This window comes from Mytilus californianus, unplaced genomic scaffold (assembly GCF_021869535.1).
Source record: "Mytilus californianus isolate M0D057914Y unplaced genomic scaffold, xbMytCali1.0.p SCAF_10, whole genome shotgun sequence".
Classification (NCBI taxonomy): Eukaryota; Metazoa; Mollusca; class Bivalvia; order Mytilida; family Mytilidae; genus Mytilus; species Mytilus californianus.
The window spans coordinates 39432914-39452490 of record NW_026262582.1 but is presented as its reverse complement, the minus strand read 5'-3'; the positions used below and the strand labels follow the sequence as shown (position 1 = coordinate 39452490).

At 32.4% G+C, this 19577-nt stretch overlaps 1 long non-coding RNA gene across 1 annotated transcript; it reads left to right on the top strand.

The window, feature by feature from the left end:
• Positions 1-988: 988 nt before the first annotated feature.
• On the top strand, positions 989-4855 carry LOC127718091 (uncharacterized). Its single transcript, XR_007989561.1, has 3 exons — positions 989-1031; positions 2066-2362; positions 4757-4855. It is a non-coding gene; the product is annotated as an uncharacterized LOC127718091 (long non-coding RNA).
• Positions 4856-19577: the final 14722 nt, after the last annotated feature.

The window sequence follows — 19577 nt, the reverse complement described above, 5'->3', positions numbered from 1 at the left end:
ATGATATAATATAAACGTCGCCAGTATTAAAGTGTTTAAATGCAAGGTTAATGTACTAATATACAATAAATTATTGATTAAATGTATATGCATTGTTCTGCAACGTACGTAAAATGGTTAGCCTACATTATACATTGTTAGAACTGTTAGTATAAATCTACAAACATAACAAAAATACTTCATGTTTTATTTCAAATCCAGTGAAATAATTCTGTACCAATACCGCAATTCTGTTCAGTGATTTCAATATTTATTTCTTTTTGCTGGTTAAAAGTGAAAAATTAATATTACAATGACTAATACAAATAATTTATTTTATACAAATGAGACTCATGCTTTAAAAGAGTTAAGATTACTGTCATCTTGTAAGAAGTTTTAGATAAATACATACGTTGAAATTGCATGGAGATTAATATCGTCACTTGCGATTTTTCATATCACAAATTTGATATAAAACAAAATTTTCAAAAAACTATCTTTGATATAAAGAAAGAAGATATGGTATACTTGCCAATGAGACTCTCCATCAGAAACCAAATGACATAAAAATTAACAACTATAGGTCACCGTATAGTCTTGTGTCATTTCATGTATGGTTGTAATAAACTTGGTACCTTTGCAATGAATTTAATATAACTGAAGAATTCCAAAAAAAAAAAAGAAAAACACTCTGCGATAATAGAGAGTTAATTAGCATAAAATAATTGAAAATTATAAATATTCCATAGAATTAAATTAAGAATAGGCAAAAGATATAGAAGAAAAACTATTGTTTTTAGATGACATGATAGTATTATACAACAAGCACAAATTACATGGGAAAGGAAATCATTTATTAAAAAACTCAAAAATAATTTAACATGATAAAATCAAACAATGCATATTGCAATGTAGTTATGATTTGACGTATTCTCACTATCCACTTGAATACAGTTTTAATTGTTTTCAATTGATTGAATCCCACATAACTTCAAAAATCATGAAGCTAATTACATCAATGATATGTTTGATTGCTTGGTTTGGACATACCGGTAAGCTATATCATAAAACAATAAGTTAAACATTTTGTTCTGTTAACTTTTGCCTTAGGTTACAATTCTTCAGGTATCCATGTCAAATCTACATCACGTGGTCAACAGAGGGTAAAAATAGATTCCAAATGAAAGGCTATTAACTCCATAGAAATGAAAAAGAATAATTGTGATTTTCTTACTGTCATTTATTAAATCCACCAATTGCATACCTAATATTTTAAAAGATCATTTGCTGTGAAATTAATTTTCACTTATTTGACTCAAATTCTCATATTCTATTGATGACATAATTAAACGTATATCTAAATTGCAGAACTTGCAAGCCATTATTACTCCAGTGATGTTTTTTAAGCTTATCTTGTCAAATTTGAAGCGAACAGAATGACAATAACAAAATATTTTTTCATAATTATGCTTTTATCAATGTTTGAAAAAAAAAAAACCTAATTGATAATTTTTTGTCTCAATCGTAGCTAATGCTCCTTAAATACACACAGGTTTATTTAAGGTCTAAATTGTCGATTAGGAAAACATTTCATGTCTAATTTTGCCATTTATCTTTTTAAACCCAAATTAAATATCAAATAGTTTTCAATAATGGGGCATACATTTCTGTATACTACGAATGTTGAAAACCATTCATGAGTAGTTCAGATATAAAAGACAGCAAACACCCGACAACTACTGACTTGGAACAGGCACATCAAAGAATTTGGCAGGATTAACATGATTGTGAACGCTCAACACTCTCCTTACCAAAGTTGACATGTCTCACTTCGAAGTTGACATTTAGGTTCAACTTGAAAGTGAGGTGTGTAAACATTGAACGTAGAAATATAAACACATGTTCTTAATCGTTGATTTATTTTATTCAATCAAAAACGTTGACTTCTTTTGGCCGACTTGGTATTGTTATTTACTTTTGTTGCTTCACTTTTTATTATACTGAAGGATTGTGTGTGTTTTACTTCGAATTAAAGTTTTCGAGTTGCAAATTGTTAATGTTTATGTTCTACTGTTGTATTTGACAGATTCTAGAGCAGTGTCAATATATAGTGCAGAGGTAGGGGATACTGTTAAACTATCTTGTCCAGGGAGGTCCAAAAATTCTGTAACATGGTACGGTCCTCCAAACTATATGCCCTATAGAATAGACGGAAAAATAAACCCTACACTAATCGACAAAAATATCGCAATGGTTGGGAATCATAGTAACGGAGAATATAACTTAGAAATTATCAAGGTGTCGTTCTCAAACAAAGGAAATTACAGATGTAGATTATTAAACAGTAGACCAGTCGAATATGAGATATTGCTAATAGTTAAAGGTAAAATATTTGTAACATTTAGAGTCGTCATCTTGATGGAACGTCAATAATGTATTTTGTTATTTTCTTGAATTTTATTTCAAAATATCAATACGGAATGTGAGCAAAAAATATAAAAATGTAACAGAAAAGTTCGTTTTTTAAAGCAAAGTTTACTTTTAATGCTTTCGATACGGAATAGATCAAACGAACATTTATAATTGGAAACATAACTTGTTTCGATGGTTTCCTTATTATAATTATTCTGAATTATCGCTTTGGCTTCATTACGTTTTTTTTTGTATCTTTTGGTTACTATCTCATTGACGTATCCCTCCTTTTTCTTTTATTGATATGATGGTGTAACTTGACATCACGTCATAAAACGCAAATCATTGAAGATCTTTATTTTAATTGGTAAAAACAAGAGATAAGTTGAAGTCGAGTTGACGAAATGATTATGTTGACCTTCGGAGATAATCATCTAAACAACTCGACATAATAATCTCGACAAGTCGACTTAGAATATCCCGGTAACTCGTCCTTAAGTCGGTCTGAATGCTCACATCTTGCGTCGTGTGGTCGTGTCGCCGAGATAATTCAGTGGCGACTTAATTATCTCGGCGACACGACCACACAACGCCAGATGTGAGCATTCAGATCGACTGAAAAGCGCTTCATACTAAAAATGTGCGCACGAACAACGCTTTTACAACCTATAAAATAACAAAAAGAAGCATTCAATTATTATAATTGAATGGTTATGCTAAACAAGCATGAAATTACGAGTTATAGCAAATTTTTCGTTTGTTTTCCTATATACATGTACATTGTTGAGACGTTGTCATAAGAAGCAGGTGCTGTCCTGAATGTTCAATTTCATAGAGAAGTTCAATTTGATATTGGAATGCCTTGCGAATTGCTTTCATCGAATCAAAAGTACGGATGTTTTTAAAACATACATGTTATATAATAATAGAGGTATACAAGTATCACAATAGACCAATATTTCCTCAAATAAGCCGTGATAATGACGCAGTAAATTCAGTGTATCTTATAGCAGTTTAGCTATATATTCTCACTTTTTTAAATTTGAAGTGGTAATAATGATGTTTTATTTCTTGACATTGAAACCTACGTTTTTCTTCGTTGAAATATATAAGAGACCATGTTTAAGATACCAAAGTTTAATTAAGTGCAGATGATGATGGCTAAACAATAACTATTAACACAATCATGGCAATGATTTAGTCATTTTAGTCGCGCCACCGTCAAGTGCACAGTCGTGCAGCTTTCCGTTTTGATATAATTCAATTCTACAATGAAACAAAATAATTAAGTAAACAATTACAGGGTTTTCCGTTACAATCGATTTAATTATCCGGATGTTTTGTTATTTGGTTAGATAGAGGTTTCGAAATATCCTGTATTCTCCATTGTATAAATTTAACACCAAACCAAAGTACAGCAAACCAGTTTTATTAAGAGGAAGATATGCAATTCTTCATTTTGTAAAAGCAAATTTGTCTCAAATATACCAATATTCAATTATATTTATTTTTCATTTTGTAATTTTAGTAATCAAACTATTAGGTATTGCACCGTTAAATCGATTTATATTAATTTAATTTTGTCTTACCATTGATAGACATACTATATCACATATAAATTAGCTTTTGGTAATATAAGATATCTATATTTCCACTTCATTAGAATGTGAACACATTTTTGATAATAGTTCTGAGGAATGGTCATAGAAAAAGTGATTGTGATCTTTTCTGCGATTTATGAGTGTAGAAAAAGTCACAATCAAATAGGTGTATATTACAATACTATATATCTGACTTTTTGTGTTTTTTTATTATTGAAGAAACTCTTTTTTAAGGGTTGCAATACAGTTAAGTATAAATACCTGTATTATGATCAAGTCATTGGTAACAACAGATATTATAGCTTGATAATCTAGCTAAGCGACAAAATACGTCTGCTGACTTTTCCATCATTATTTAACATGAAAGATTTCTACAATAAGCGTTTTAATAAAAAAAGGACATAAGATAACAAAGGTAGAAAAAACTTCGAAGGAAAATGGATAATACTATAATAAAATAAACAACAGACGAAAAGACAAACAACAGCAAATTAAACACAAAAACACATACACTAGTCCGAGGAACATAACAATTACCAAGTGAGGTTCAAGATAATTTCTAAAAGCTTTATCCATAATCATATGCTAGTATTAAGATTTCTTATCTTTAACCAATTTTGTTTCCGTGTCACTGCATTCACTTGTTAGTATAGAATCTAATGTTTTTACACCGCATTCATTCGTTCGCCATTTATAGTGTCATATATGCGCAATGCTTTTAATGTGTAGACCAGTTTGAACATTTTCATTTTTCTTTCTAATAGATAAACCAACAGTTGTTAAAGAAATAACAGAAAAACATACATCATATGATAACCATGAAGAAACAACAACTCCTAACAATTTAGCTCTCAGCTCTTGGCATAATGGTAAAACTGATAGCCTCAAAGTATTTTGTACTTTTTAAGTGTGTTAGGTTCCCTATATGTTATATCATATTTTTTTTATTCTATAGACCCCATTTTTATTTATATTAAACTCAAACCAGGTTAAAATATAATGTTGTGAATAAAATAACTTTTAATTCATGTCGTGCGTTAACAGCGCTTATCTGAGTTTCATTTCGTTATGAACTGTCAAAATGTAAAAGAAAGTTAAAGCCAAGGATTAATAATGCTTGAGGGGCTTTATGACAAAGGAGTGCCAACACCATCCTTGATCAACTTTGCCTGAGGAATTTTACATTTTAGATAAATTCTAAATTCACCATCACAAAGGTTTTAATTACTCGAAGACAACCAAGACATATATATGGTGTTTTTAAGGGCTTTTCCTGCGTTCACAAATATATAAAAAATCAATTATTTTCAACTAACAAATATATTTATTGTTTATTTTGTAATTTAGAATATCAAACTATTTGGTGATGGACCGTTAACTCGATTGAAATAAAACTTGTCTGACCATAGATAGACATTTTATATTACATTTAAACCAGCTTTTGGTATATTGGATATCTTTATGTTTACTTCATAAACTTGCACGTCTTTGATGAAAGTTGTGTCCGATTGTCATGTAAGTTGAGATTGGTATCGATTCTGAGATTTATGAGTGTTGAAAAAAATCATAATCAAATAGGTGTATATTACAATACTGAATATCTGACTTGTTTTTGTTTTTTTTATAATTTAAAAAAAATATTTAAAGGTTGAAATATGGTTAAGCATGTATACTTGAATTATGATCAAGTGATTGATACAGTTAATAATTATAGTTTGATAATCTGGTTAAGCAACTAAAATAATTTGCTACATGTTCCATCATACCTTTACATGGATGATGTATGCACTAAGTATTAAAATAAAAAAGAGTAAGATAATAACAAAGGAAGAACAAAAGTCGTAGAAAAATGATAAAACCATGAACAAAAACAAATCCGACGAAAAGACAAACAACTGCAATTTTTTTTATAATATCCGAGCAACAAAACAATTTACAAACGATGTTTTTAATGTGATTTCTTATAAGTTTTATCTATAATCATACGCTAGAATAACGATTTATCATTTTTTTTTTAATCAATAAGGTTTTTTTTCGTTTCTGTGTCTTCACTTAATTGTTAGAATAGAATTAAATGCTTTTTCACCGCATCTATTCATTGTTTAGGGACCAGTTGAAACCTGCCTTTGGGTGCGCAATTTTCTCGCTGTGTTGAAAAACCTTTGGTGGCCTTGGCCTGTTTTATGCTATTTGGTCGGGTTGTTGTCTCTTTGACACATTCCCCGTTTCCATTCTCAATTTTATTTCATCATTTCACAATGTCGTCTATGCGTAACGCCATTAATTTGTAGACTAAATAGATTGATAATTTTCTTTATTCTTTCTAATAGACAAACCAACAGTAGTTAAAGAAATAACACATACATCCTATGAAGAAACAACAAATCCTAACACCTTAGGAGTCAGCTCACAACATATTGGTAACACTAATAGTCTGAATGTGTTTTTCTTTTTAAATTTGAAAGCCCGAGATTTAAATGTGTTAGGTTCCTTATATATTATATATATTTTTTTATTCAATAGACGCTATTTTGTATTCATTAAATGGGTAACTGCACGTTGATTTGTTTTAGAATATTCGTTGATGCATAAACTGCTTGTTTTTTTTTTTACCGTAAAATCAAGCCAATTTTAAATGTATTGTTGCAAATTAAAAAAAACTGTTAATAAGTGTCATGCGTTCAAAGTGCTTATCTGAGTTTTTTATTTAATAGATTTTGATAATCTAGCTTAACGACAAAATAAAACTGCTCAATTTCCACCTTTAATTTACATAGACGATATAGAAGATACATGCACTAAGCATTTTAATAAAATAGAGCTAAAAAGTAACAAAGGAAGAACAGAAGTCGAAAAAACGGATAAAACCATAACCAAAAGGAAATCCGACAAACAGACAAACAACAGTTACCTTAAAAGATAAATACCGAGAAACAAAGAAATTAACAAGTCAAGTTGCAATATAATTTCTTATAACGTTTGTTCAAACATATTTATTTATAGATCAAACAAAAGTAGTTAAGGAAAGAACAGAAGCACATTCATCATATGACAACCACGACAAAACGACATCTTCTAACAATTCAGAAGATAGCACTCGACATAATGGTAACACTAATAGCCTAAAGTATTTTTCTTTTTAAAGTTGAAAGCCTGAAGTTCTATTTTGTTTGGGTTCCGATATTATATATGATTTTTGTTTTGTAATAGACGCTATTTTGCAAAGCGTACTTCTATTTTTGATGAAACCATTAAGAAATAATTCATTGCCGACGTAGATTTGGTTCCATTTAACCATAGATTGGGCATTCATATTCGATACTTTTATTTTGAGCATTAACGAGTGTTAAAATAAAAATATACTATTAAACGCCCATGAATTATTGCGATTCTAGTAGGACAAATGCGGTAATTTTTTCCACCGTGAAAAGCCCTTTAGACACGATACTGTTTTTGGCAGTACCGTTTTACCCCCATATAATGATATTATTAATATAACATTTTTGAATAATATATTTTAAAAAAATCCAGTTTTTCATCTAAAACTGTTCTTTTTATATAATTTTGCTACATTCTTAAACGTAAAAGAACCTTAAAACGCCCAGTGTTTACATTTGACGCCGGAAGCAGACGTATGACGTAATTTTGATAAGTTGCCAAAGACGATATTTCGTGGAATTTTCGTTTTATGACATTTTACAATGAAATGAATACGGAAATGGACTGATTTGTTTATTTCTCATTCATGATATTTGAATAGAGATAATCGTTTTGTGTTTGAAGTTTAGCCTACGTCAAATATTGGTTTTAAGGTCAAAATTGAGTTCGCATAAATAAGATGGGCGTAACGCAGAACAGTCAGTTGTGTGTATTAATGCGTCTGCACCTAAATGTAGATAAACTGTGATTATACTGGTTAACGATACATAGGTAGTCTTATTAAAATATGTTCGATGTCCTGATAATAAGAATGACGATTTATTATTAAAGCAATAAGCTTTAAATAATATAGGTGTGGTGTGTTCGAATGGTTTTTCTTATTTCAGTCATCATTCAGTTTTCCCATAACAAAATAGGTTTTACTTTTTGTTTAATTGCTCTTAAACATATGAATATTTGCATATTGTTTTGTTTCCATCGATTTTTTTTTAATGACTGCAACCTTATTTTGAGATTTTTGAGCGACAATTCAAGTTTTTTTGTTTCTAACAATTCTTTCAATTATTCAATTGGTGTCAAGAATCACTGATGATACGTAGCACGTACTTTAGTTTGATTTAAAGAAGAAGATTTGAAAAAAGTAATTATTCCACATCTGAAATTGAAAAAAAGTAAAATCATTTAAGCCTTTCAAAACTATCATCGTCAGTTTGTCCATTTTTTTTATAAATGAACAAGTTAACATGATCATGGACAGTTTAATGCAAACAAGTAATGTCACTGTGACGTCAAAAACATGTACTAATTGTTATATATATATTTGTTATAAAATGGACACTTTATACGTATTTCTCAGCAGTATCATACCTTTTGCCCACCAACAGGCGTATACATATCTCAGTTAATATGTTAAGTTTGTGCTTGTTTACCCTACACGGACTTCATTAATAAGGTGCATTTTCCTTACTCAGAAATTCCTCTAACGGAACTATGAAAAAAAAAAAAACGAAATCAATATTTCAAACGTTTTACGATAATCATAACGGATTGGGTATCTCAACTGACTAGCGACATGTTTTCGCTGTTTTTAATCTTTTGATATGTGTTTATTGTTTTGATCTGTAATTGAACGATTGAGTCCTACTATCCATTGTTAAGGATTGACAAATCGTAGATTCGCACTACGAATGATGCATATATAGAAGGAGTCACTCTTTGTCGACGCACTTGGTATTAATCTGTTGGAGTTAAAGCAATCCCTCAGATTTTTCTCATTACCTTGCTTCGTCTCTGCTGAACATTTGTTAACCACAACTGTCTCAATTTGGTAATGTGAATTTATTTGTTTTTCATTAACACATGTAACACTTTTTTCAGATGGCCCAAACGAATCTCGTTACATTATATTATGCATAGTCGCATTTATAGCTATGTTTGTTATTGTAACGTGTACATGTATCAGTATTGGTATAAGGAAATAAAACCCGTCAGATAACGATACAACACATATTTACGATGAAATTGAAAGTGACTTATCACGAGGTGTAACAAAAATTGGTAGCCAAATTATTACTGGAAACATTGCATTAAATGAAATAATCGAAGACATATTATATCAATCATCGGACACCAATACAAATACATACGAAAGAAACTATACAAATTCTCAGGTGCAAGTATCCAAAGAAGCCAGTTTGCATGCAACCCATTGCAAGAGTGAGACTGATGCAATCACGGTTTATCTAAACGATACACTTACTGGTTACAGCGATCATGAAGATCCAGATATCGACCTTCATCTATATGAACCAATCTGAGAGGTGCAAGTGTTCAAAGAAGCCAGTTCGCATGTACCCAATTGCAAGAGTCAGACTGATGCAATCACGGTTTATCTAAACGATACATTTACTGGTTACAACGATCATGAAGATCCAGATATCGACCTTCATCTGTATGAACCAATCGGAGAGGTGCAAGTGTTCAAAGAAGCCAGTTCGCATGTACCCCATTGCAAGAGTCAGACTGATGCAATCACGGTTTATCTAAACGATACACTTACTGGTAACACCGATCACGAAGATCCAGATGTTGACCTTCATCTATATGAACCAATCGGACAGATGCAAGTGTTCAAAGAAGCCAGTTTGCATGTACCCCGTTGCAAGGGTGAGACTGATGCAATCACGGTTTATCTAAACGATACACTAACTGGTAACAGCGATCGTGAAGATCCAGATGTCAACCTTCATCTATATGAACCAATCGGACAGGTGCAAGTGTTCAAAGAAGCCAGTTTGCATGTAACCTATAACAAGAGTTTGACTGGTGCAATCACGGTGTATCAAAATGAAACTGGTAACGAATTTCGTGAAGATCCAGATAATGACCTTCATCTATATGAACCTATTGAACCAGAAGACTATCTTAATTGATATCATCGATTGAAGTTACAATATACTTATGTGCAAAAATACGGCCATTTGTTAAAAAATATTTTTACATTGGAATCCCGATGTAGTACGTCCTATTAATTGATACATGTGCTAAAAGAAAACAACTGTAGTAAGCAAGAACCGAATCAAACAAAGTCTTACAATATATAATACATTTGTAAATAATCACATATTATATGACAATGATTAGATAGCAGATACAGTTTAAAGAAACTATTAATTCCACATTTGAGGACAAACTTTTCTTGAACCAATCGGTTTCAAAAGTAACCAAATTATGGTATTTGAGAATAATAAAGATATATCTGGATAAACCAGACGGAAAATTCTAGCATTCGATTAATATATGGTCAAACGCAATCAAACGAAAACGAAATCAATAACGTTCGAATTTCACAGATCGTGGTCAGCACGTTGCATATTACTAGGAGTTTTCACACTGAGTGATGAAAATTCAACTTCAAATTTATTTATAAATAAATATTATAAGTATGTTTTGAAATGCATTGCTGTAATAAAAAAATAAGATACTGGCAAGTAATATTTTTTGTTTAACTAGTTAACTATATAAGACTTTTTTATTAGCGACATTTATACATGATTTCTCTATGAATATGTCTAGTCCTAATTATTTAAATGTTTGTTTGTATATAATTTGACTTATATATTGTTAAACCTATTTCAAATTATTCATAAATTATAAAATTATTGTTAATTGATTGAGGTTAAAGAAGATTACTGTATATTATGTGTATTGGAAACATCGATTTCCTGTTTAATCGTGTTCACAAGAATTGTCTGTTATGAACTTCAATCGAAAATAATGTATAAAATTGCTATTTTTCTATACCAATTATTTCTTCTTTGGAAAGGGATTATAGAAACAAAGAGTGGAGCTTATTTCATTTCGTGTGAGGTGATTAAATTTGCTATTTAATTCCTTCAACAATTTTCCATTAAAAAGAAGTAATAGAATAGAACGGCATTTATTTTTTTCACCATACGAGTTCTCTTGACAAACACTGAAAGTTTATATTTTCTAAACTCGAATTATATTAATATTTGATTGATTTGAAAGAGTTGTGTGCATATCCTTGTTGAATTAAAAAAAACACGAAAAACTATAATTAACTTATAAAACTCTGAGGTAAATTCCCCGTTTTCCATAAAAACTGACAAAATCAAACATTATCAATCAACGGAAAAAGTTAAAACATTTGTCATATTCTTCACTTGGTACAGGCATTTTCCGAAGTTTTATAGCAAGCCATACCTCCTGCTTGTAAAACAGTTGTTTATAGTTCCGTCATATCAAAAAAATTTGATGTGAAACCCAAACAGACATAATAACTACATGTATATGTGACAATAATTTTGATCGTTCATACAAATTGACAATGGAAACGGTAAAAGAGCAGAAAACAGACAAGGTCACCAATGGGTCTTCAACAGAGCGAGAATATCCCGAACCCTTAATTGGGTTTTAGCTGGTCCTAAATGAAAATGTTTATAAGTTCAGCGAAAATGGACATCACACTAAACTCCAAAACAAATAAATAAACCAAAATTAGAGAAACATAAATTATTAACAAAGGCCATAGGTTCCTGACTTTTCTTAAAATGTCCTGTACCCAGTCAGGAACATGGCAGTTGTTATCAAATATTCCGTTTCTATGTATGTTTGTGTTTGTTTTTGTTACTGTTCAGTGTTTCTGTTGTTCCGTTGTTATCCTCTTATAGTTGATGTGTTTTCCTCGGTTTGAGATTGTAACCCGGATTTGTTTTCTCTTAATCGATTTATGACCTTGAACAGCGGTATACTACTGTTGCCTTTATTGGGACAGGCGCAAAAATGCGGTGGGGTGAAAATTGTTTTGTGAGATCTCAACCCTCCCCTAAACCTCTAGCCAATGTAGAATAAACAAACACTCAGCAATACGCATAGTAAAAATCAGTTTAAAAGAAGTGAAAAGTCCGATGTTACATCAGAAATTACTACAAAATTTAAACAAACATACAAATGAATCTAACAAAGACCGCCAACAATGACCGCCAACAAAAAAGGTATTGTAAATAATAGAAAGTTTAACATTACGTCGACAAAAAATTCTTGTAGTTTATAGTATATTGACATGGACGCCGATAGAAAATTTTTTGCAGTTGATAATATACACCGTATGTAGCACACAACTTCTCGATAAAGTACAACTTAAGTTACTTATAAATACAAGGGTGAACAAAATGGAAACGACACTGTAGAAAACTTAACGTTATGCTTCCGAATAGCTCCTCAGGACCCAACTGCACCTGGAACACCCAAGATCAAAAACCCGATAGTGGGATGCATAAATAGGTAAGCGGACAGAATGTCACAGGACAGAAAGTCACAAGACAAAAAGTCACAAGACAAAAATTAACAGGATAAAAGGCACAAATGATGTGTTTATAATTGTTTGAATATATAAGAGACAGTTCTTGAAATAATTTTTTTTTATTACATATTTTCATTTTACAGTTTAGGAAATTGTTCATAAAATTAAAATGAGAAGATGTGGTTTAATTGACAATGAGACAATTCTCCATCAGAGACCAAATGACAAAGAAGTAAGCATCTAAAGGTCGCCGTACGACCTTCAAAAATGAGCAAATCCCATACCTCATAGTCAGCTATAAAAGGCCCCGAAGTGACAAATGTAAAACAATTGCCTTGATAAATGAAGATTTATCAAAATTTAATCATGCAAAGGATATATTCCTTGTCACGGTGAAGCCATTTCAGTACTAATCCATTTTGACAAATTGTTTCCTTGGTATGAACAACATCTGGACTTTCGATCGGAAAACAATTGTGTCCCTCTTCTTGCCAACTTGTTCCGTTATTCATATGAGATTGACTTCAAACAGGAGCTTCTCAGGAATAATGAAAAGTAGGTAGCATTATCCTTTAACTAGGTCAATGTTTGGTGAACGCATCTATCCCATGAGTCTGCCTCATATATTGACCAACTGTTCGAAATTGACAACGAGGGTCAGTTGAGAACCACATTTACGATAAAGGAGATGATTAAAGCTTCCCAATTTTCAATTTCTATGTTAAAACATTCTAGCAGCTCCTGCATATATAGTATAGTATATATCACCCAGCTGATATTCTAAAGTTGTATTTCCTATCGTGATTTCCTTCATCAGGGTTGTTGCTTTCAAGAAAGCTATTGAACCAAGTGCTGAAGTTGGATTCATTCCTTCGAAAATATTACGGATGTCATCAAGAGTTAGTGGATCGTTATGAGAATCTGTTTCACAGATGACGACGGAAATTGTCGTAACCACATTCCGGCCATCTTTTCCTCTATTGTGACCTATCGAATTAGACTTATCTCTATTATTGTTCTTACATGAGCAACACGACGGGTGACTTCTGGAGCACTTAAGATCGTCCCCTATTTTTTGAGTTGGGTTTCGTATTGCTCAGTCTTTTATATCATATGTTTGTAGTGTACTGTTGTATTTTGGATTTTGCCAATGCCTTATCAATTTGTTTTCGACTTATGAGTTTGACTATACATGCAGTAGTTATGATCATACGAAAAAAAATATATATCTGCATATGTTTTTACATGATAAACGAAATTTGTAATTATCATTTATAATACAACCAGGTGGTCATTACGATACCAAAAAACAACCCAGAGCATAAAAAACTATCAATTTATAGCACATTGCAATTGAACATGTACACAATCAGAATGAAACAAAATCAAAATACATGTATATGCATATAATTATTTTAGAATGACTTGTACGGATACCACATCTTTTCTTTAGACCTCGCCACTAGGTGTTATAGATGACTTAGGAATACCAGGCGTCTATCTGTCCGTGGTTCCATGTGTCATTCATCTTGTCCGTCCACCTGATGTTCAACGAATATCCCAGTCAAACTTTTCTCGGGAATAATTGAGCAGAATGACTACATTATATTCTCTAAGTAGCCCAAGACTGATGAGTGATATTGAATGCGAATTTCCGGAACTGTAGAACACCCATTTTCTGTTGGCCAACAACTTGAGTAATAGTGTGGAATGAACTGGAAGATATTTATCCAGTACTACCGAAATATTTAATTTTTGAAAACAGCTAGCAAATGATAAATTTAAGCTGTGACTGTCATATACCTACTGTATTATTTTTATGTTCTCCTCTTCCTTAAATTACGATTGGGTGTTGCTTAAAACAACAACGTGTGGATTTGTGTAGAAATTATTTCCCTTGGACATAAATTATAATGGCATTGGCGGGGAAAAACTAGATCTCTGTTCTTTTATCTTGTGAATCAAAGTCGTAAAAACTCCTTGTAGAATAGGCACAGTTGCAACATATTATTATTATGAACATATTTGTCAAACAATTAATCGGTTATTCGTGAGATAAACGATTTTAAAATATAGGGATGAGATAGAATTGCCAAATGAGACAACTATATACTAGAATTCACTGCTACAAATAGATAATATAACTTTGTATCAGACACAGTTTTCGCTTGATCAAACAAGTTTATCTTTGATTAAATCTAGTACTATCTACATATAGAAACACAATAGCACAAAGACAATCATAGGGAAAACTGTAAAGCGAATAAAAAGAAACACAACTTCAGTCCCAGAATCTATAACTCAAGATTTGTGACTTTTTTTGTATTATTGGTCTTGTGAAAAATACCACATTTGACCAGTTTCTTTTTTCGTGACAAGAGTTGGAATATATCGTTTAAAACCTGAGTGAATTTTAAAATTAAAGTAAATTTTGAGTGAATGTTTAAATTAAAGTAAATTTGACCCAAAAAAGTAATGACATTTGGTGATGAAGATGATGATGTTGGTGCATTTAAATTCCAGTGGCAACTTGTAGAGAAGGGACGAAATTTGGAACACGGCATGCAGTGTTATTGGTCGGTCGCAGCGACCATTATTGTGTCATGAATTGATTTATCGTTATGGAAATCTGTTTAAAAGATGACGACGGCAATGTTCCAATTGTCGTAACCACAATCCCGCTATCTTTTTCCTCGAAGGTGACCTATCAAATTAGACTTATCTCTAGATTTGTTCTTACATGAGCAACACGATGAGAGCCTTCCGGAGCACATTAGATCACCACCGGTTTTTTGAGAGTGTTCGTATTGGTGAGTTATTATGTCATATGTCTGGTGTGTACTGTTGTTAGCCTTTTCCTCATATTTTGGATTTTGACAATGCCTTGTCAGTTTGTTTTCGACACCTGAGTTTGAATGCCGTTTTGTATCTTTCGCCTCTCTACATATACACGCAGTAGTTATGATTATACGAAAAATATATGTATGGATATGTTTTTACATAATAAACGAAATTGTTAATTGTCATTTATCGACTGTCATACAAGTGAGAAGTTTAGCTAGCTATAAAACCAGGTTTGATCGACCATTTTTCTACATACGGGAATGCCGGTACCAAGTCAGGAATATGACAGTTGTTTTCCATTCGTTAGATGTGTTTTGCCATTTGATTAGGGACTTTCCGTTTTGAATATCCCTTTGAGTTCTGAATTTTGTTATTTCACTTTCATTTTTATAATACAACCAGGTGGTCATCACAATATCAAATAACAATTCAGACCATAGAAAATTGACAATTAAAAGCTAGATTGCTGAATTGAAGACAATAGTTTTTAGTTTTTATTAGTATGTCTGTTTATTAGTTATGATTTTTTGAATAAAGCAGAAATCGTTTTTTTATTAATTACACTTATATTTTTGCAAGTTTATTTTTATCGTTAATTTTAAATATAATTATGTTGAAATAAAGTTACATTTTCGTCTGCTAAGATTAGTTAAAGATAACAGTATTTCCAACGAGTTTATTACAGTGTAGAAAATTAATTGTTAATCTTAACGGGAATCCTTAATTTTATTACACCTTCAGTAGGTCAGTCTAGTCATTTAGAGTTCAAATAATAGTCGTCTGCAAATGCAGCTGTGGCGATTTAATTACTTTGTTTTGATCATCTCTGGGAATCAGGTTAAATTAGTGTGAAATTTTATGTCTAATGTTCAGACGTAAACAGTTCGTCTTTATCATACATTTAGTTAACATCGAAAACAATGTTGTGAAATTGTAATACGAAATGATCAAATGGTTGTAAATATTGGATTAAAACGTAGTTATTAGCATTCGAGTTAGTTATATGTATTGGATAAAATAATGCTATTGGTATAACATTATCGTCGAACTCCCAAGTCCCAAATCGTCGAACTTTATATGAACGTTTATTCCACTGCAAAATTCAAATCGTCTCCGTAACATTTTGGTAGCAGAGCGTGGTTCAATGAACTGTAATCGTAATCGTTTTGTGAGAAAATGAGTAATTGGGATTTGGAAATAGAAGGGAGGCAAGCGAGGTAGACAAAATGGACGAAACCGTTATTGCAAAACCTGACGAAAGTATAGAATTGGAAGACTTAAAGAAAAATAAAGCAAAAGCGAAATCGACATTCACCAAAAATAGACATTCATTACTACAAATTCCTGAAGAAGATTTTCCGGATCGTGAAGAAATAAAAGTATTTCAAGAGAAACTGATAAATGCGGAAGAAAAAGCGATGGATATTATGGGGAATATTTGTGATGAATATAAGCACAGGAATGATATACTGAATATGAAGAAAACTACAAAAGAGATGGAAAAAATGGAAGAGGAATTTACGGACGCAGAAAATGAGTGTCGTGATTATCTGATCGAGAGCAAGGATGGGTCAAGCGTTGGTTCTAGTGTATCGAGAATATCGAAACGAGCTGATGTGAATTCCGGAAATAAAGTGGAAAGTAAACCTATACATAAAGAAAAGGAAGTTAAACCAGAATTTGAACAAACTACGAAAGAAAAAAATAACGACAAGCTATTAAATGAAATGAAATTTAGTTCAGAATTAGGACAGGATATGTGGAAACAGTTAAAAAGAGTCTCAATATCGGTATTCACTGGAAATAAAAGAAATTATCAGAGCTGGAAAGCTGCATTCTTAGCATGTATTAATAAAGCACCGGCAACAAAGGAGTATAAGTTATTACAACTGAGACAATCTGTGGAAGGTGATGCTTTGCAAGTTATAGAAAAAGTAAGAACATTCAACAGTTGCTTACGATTCCACAAAGGAGCGTTTAGAAAGAAAGTATGGAGGACAAAGAAGACAAATAACCTTGTATATCGAAGAACTTGAAAACTTTAAAACTATGAGAGAAGGATTCGCTAAAGACATCGAAAATTTTGCAGATTTATTGGATATAGCAGTTTTGAACCTGAAAGAAGTAGGTCGTTTTGAGGAGTTAAAGAGTGGTTCTTTGTGCAACAAATTGCGGCGAAAGATGACAGAATCGATGTTGTCGAGGTATCATCGTTGGATATTTAAAAGCGGAAAAAAAGAGTCAGTTTAATGTCTACGGACTATACAGGAGTCACAGTTTCAAACTATAGCGTCAGAAACAATACACGGATTAAGTGCGAACACTAGTAGCAATTCACACCGGAATTATAAAAGAAATCGTAGGGATGGCTTTAGAAGATTTTTGGGACTATCGCAAAATAAAGAGAACATCGGAAATAGGGAATCAATAAAACATTTGTGCTTTTTTTTTTCTTTGTCTGGAGATGTTATGAATTATCCGTTAACAAGAGATGGTATACCACAAAACGACTTCAGTTGTGTAATCGTTGCTTAGGACATGATCACGTTGGTAAGCAGTAGAGCATGTAACTTGGGTGGATGCAAAGAGGTGCACAACAGACTTTTACATAGGGATAGGATAAGTGACAAACAATCGTTCAGTGAACCAAAAGTTCCAGTGAGAACCGAATCGAGAACAAAACAGAACTATGCTACTGAAAAGAAGAAAGATACAGCCGCTGCCACTGAGGGGGAGAGTAAGGATAGCACAATGAATGGCCGAGACAGAAAATCAAACTTCGTTACGCTTAGAACAGTACCGTTATATTGAAAAATAGAAACCGTACAGTAAACGTTAATGCATTACTGGATGACGCAAGTACGAAAACGTATATCAACGCTTATGTTGCCGCCGAATTGGGACTTCAGGAACAAGATCAGAAAGTGACAGTTAATGTGTTAAATAACAACGTCGAAACATTCGAAACTATGCCTGTCGAGGTTAGACTTCAAAGTCATAATGGTCAGACAGACGCCATTATAGTTGCATTCACTACTAACCGTGTAACCGGAAGTTTACAACCAGTTGACTGGAAACAACACGCTCGGTAATAGGAGCATCATACAGGGATTAAATTTCCGAATCTAGGATAGAGACCTACTGTTGATATGTTGATCGGGCTGGACTATCCGGATCTACATTATTCTTATAGAGATATACGTGATAAACCTGGAGAACCAATTGCTAGACTAACGCCGTTAGGTTGGACGTGCATCGGAGATCCAAATAGCGGACAGGATCAGACACTTTTTAACCGAACGTATTTTGCTCGTGGACAAGAGAATCGAAATGATTTAGATAACATTGTAAGGAAGTTTTGGGAAATCGAAAATGTCAAAACACCAAGCGAAAACGTATTTCCAAACAGTGATGAGCAAAAGGCGTTGTCTAAGGTAGAGCAATCTTTGGAATTTAAGGATGGACAGTACGAAGTAAAAGTACCGTGGAAAGACGACACACCTTCGTTACCGAACAATTACAACATGGCATTCAGTAGATTAGAAAACAACGAAAAATGATTAAACAAAGATCCGAGTATTGCAAACGATTATACACAAACCATAGAAAAATATATTGAAAAAGGATACGTTCGCAAAGTGTCGGCAAAGGAGGAGACTGTTGCAGGAAAATGGTATTTGTCGCATTTTCCGGTGATTAGACCGGACAAGGAAACTACGAATACGAGGACTCTATTTGATGCGTCTGCAAAGTTTAAGGGGATTTCGCTAAATGACACTATTCATCAAGGATCAAAGTTACAACATGATTTATTTGATGTACTGTTACGATTCAGAAAGTACCCAGTTGCACTTGTTTGTGACATCGTCGAAATGTATTTAAGAATTAAAATTGCACAAGGTGACAGGCCGTTTCACAGATTTTTATGGCGCTCAATGAAAACTGAACAGGTACCAGAGGAGTATGAATTCAATAGTATTGTGTTTGGAGTAAATTCATCTCTATTTCAAGCTCAGCTTGTTTTCCGAAAACTAGCCGAAATGATAAAAGATTCATATCTGCGAGCTGCCGAAATAGTTCTTAAATCTACGTACATGGACGACATTATGGACTTCTATACTCAACGATCAACAAGGCATCGAACTTTGTAATCAGCTATCACAGTTATGGGCAAAAGCAGAGATGTATGCACGAAAATGGCTTTCGAATTCAAAGGCAGTTTTACGATGTATTCCAGAAGAAGATCGCGCGTCACA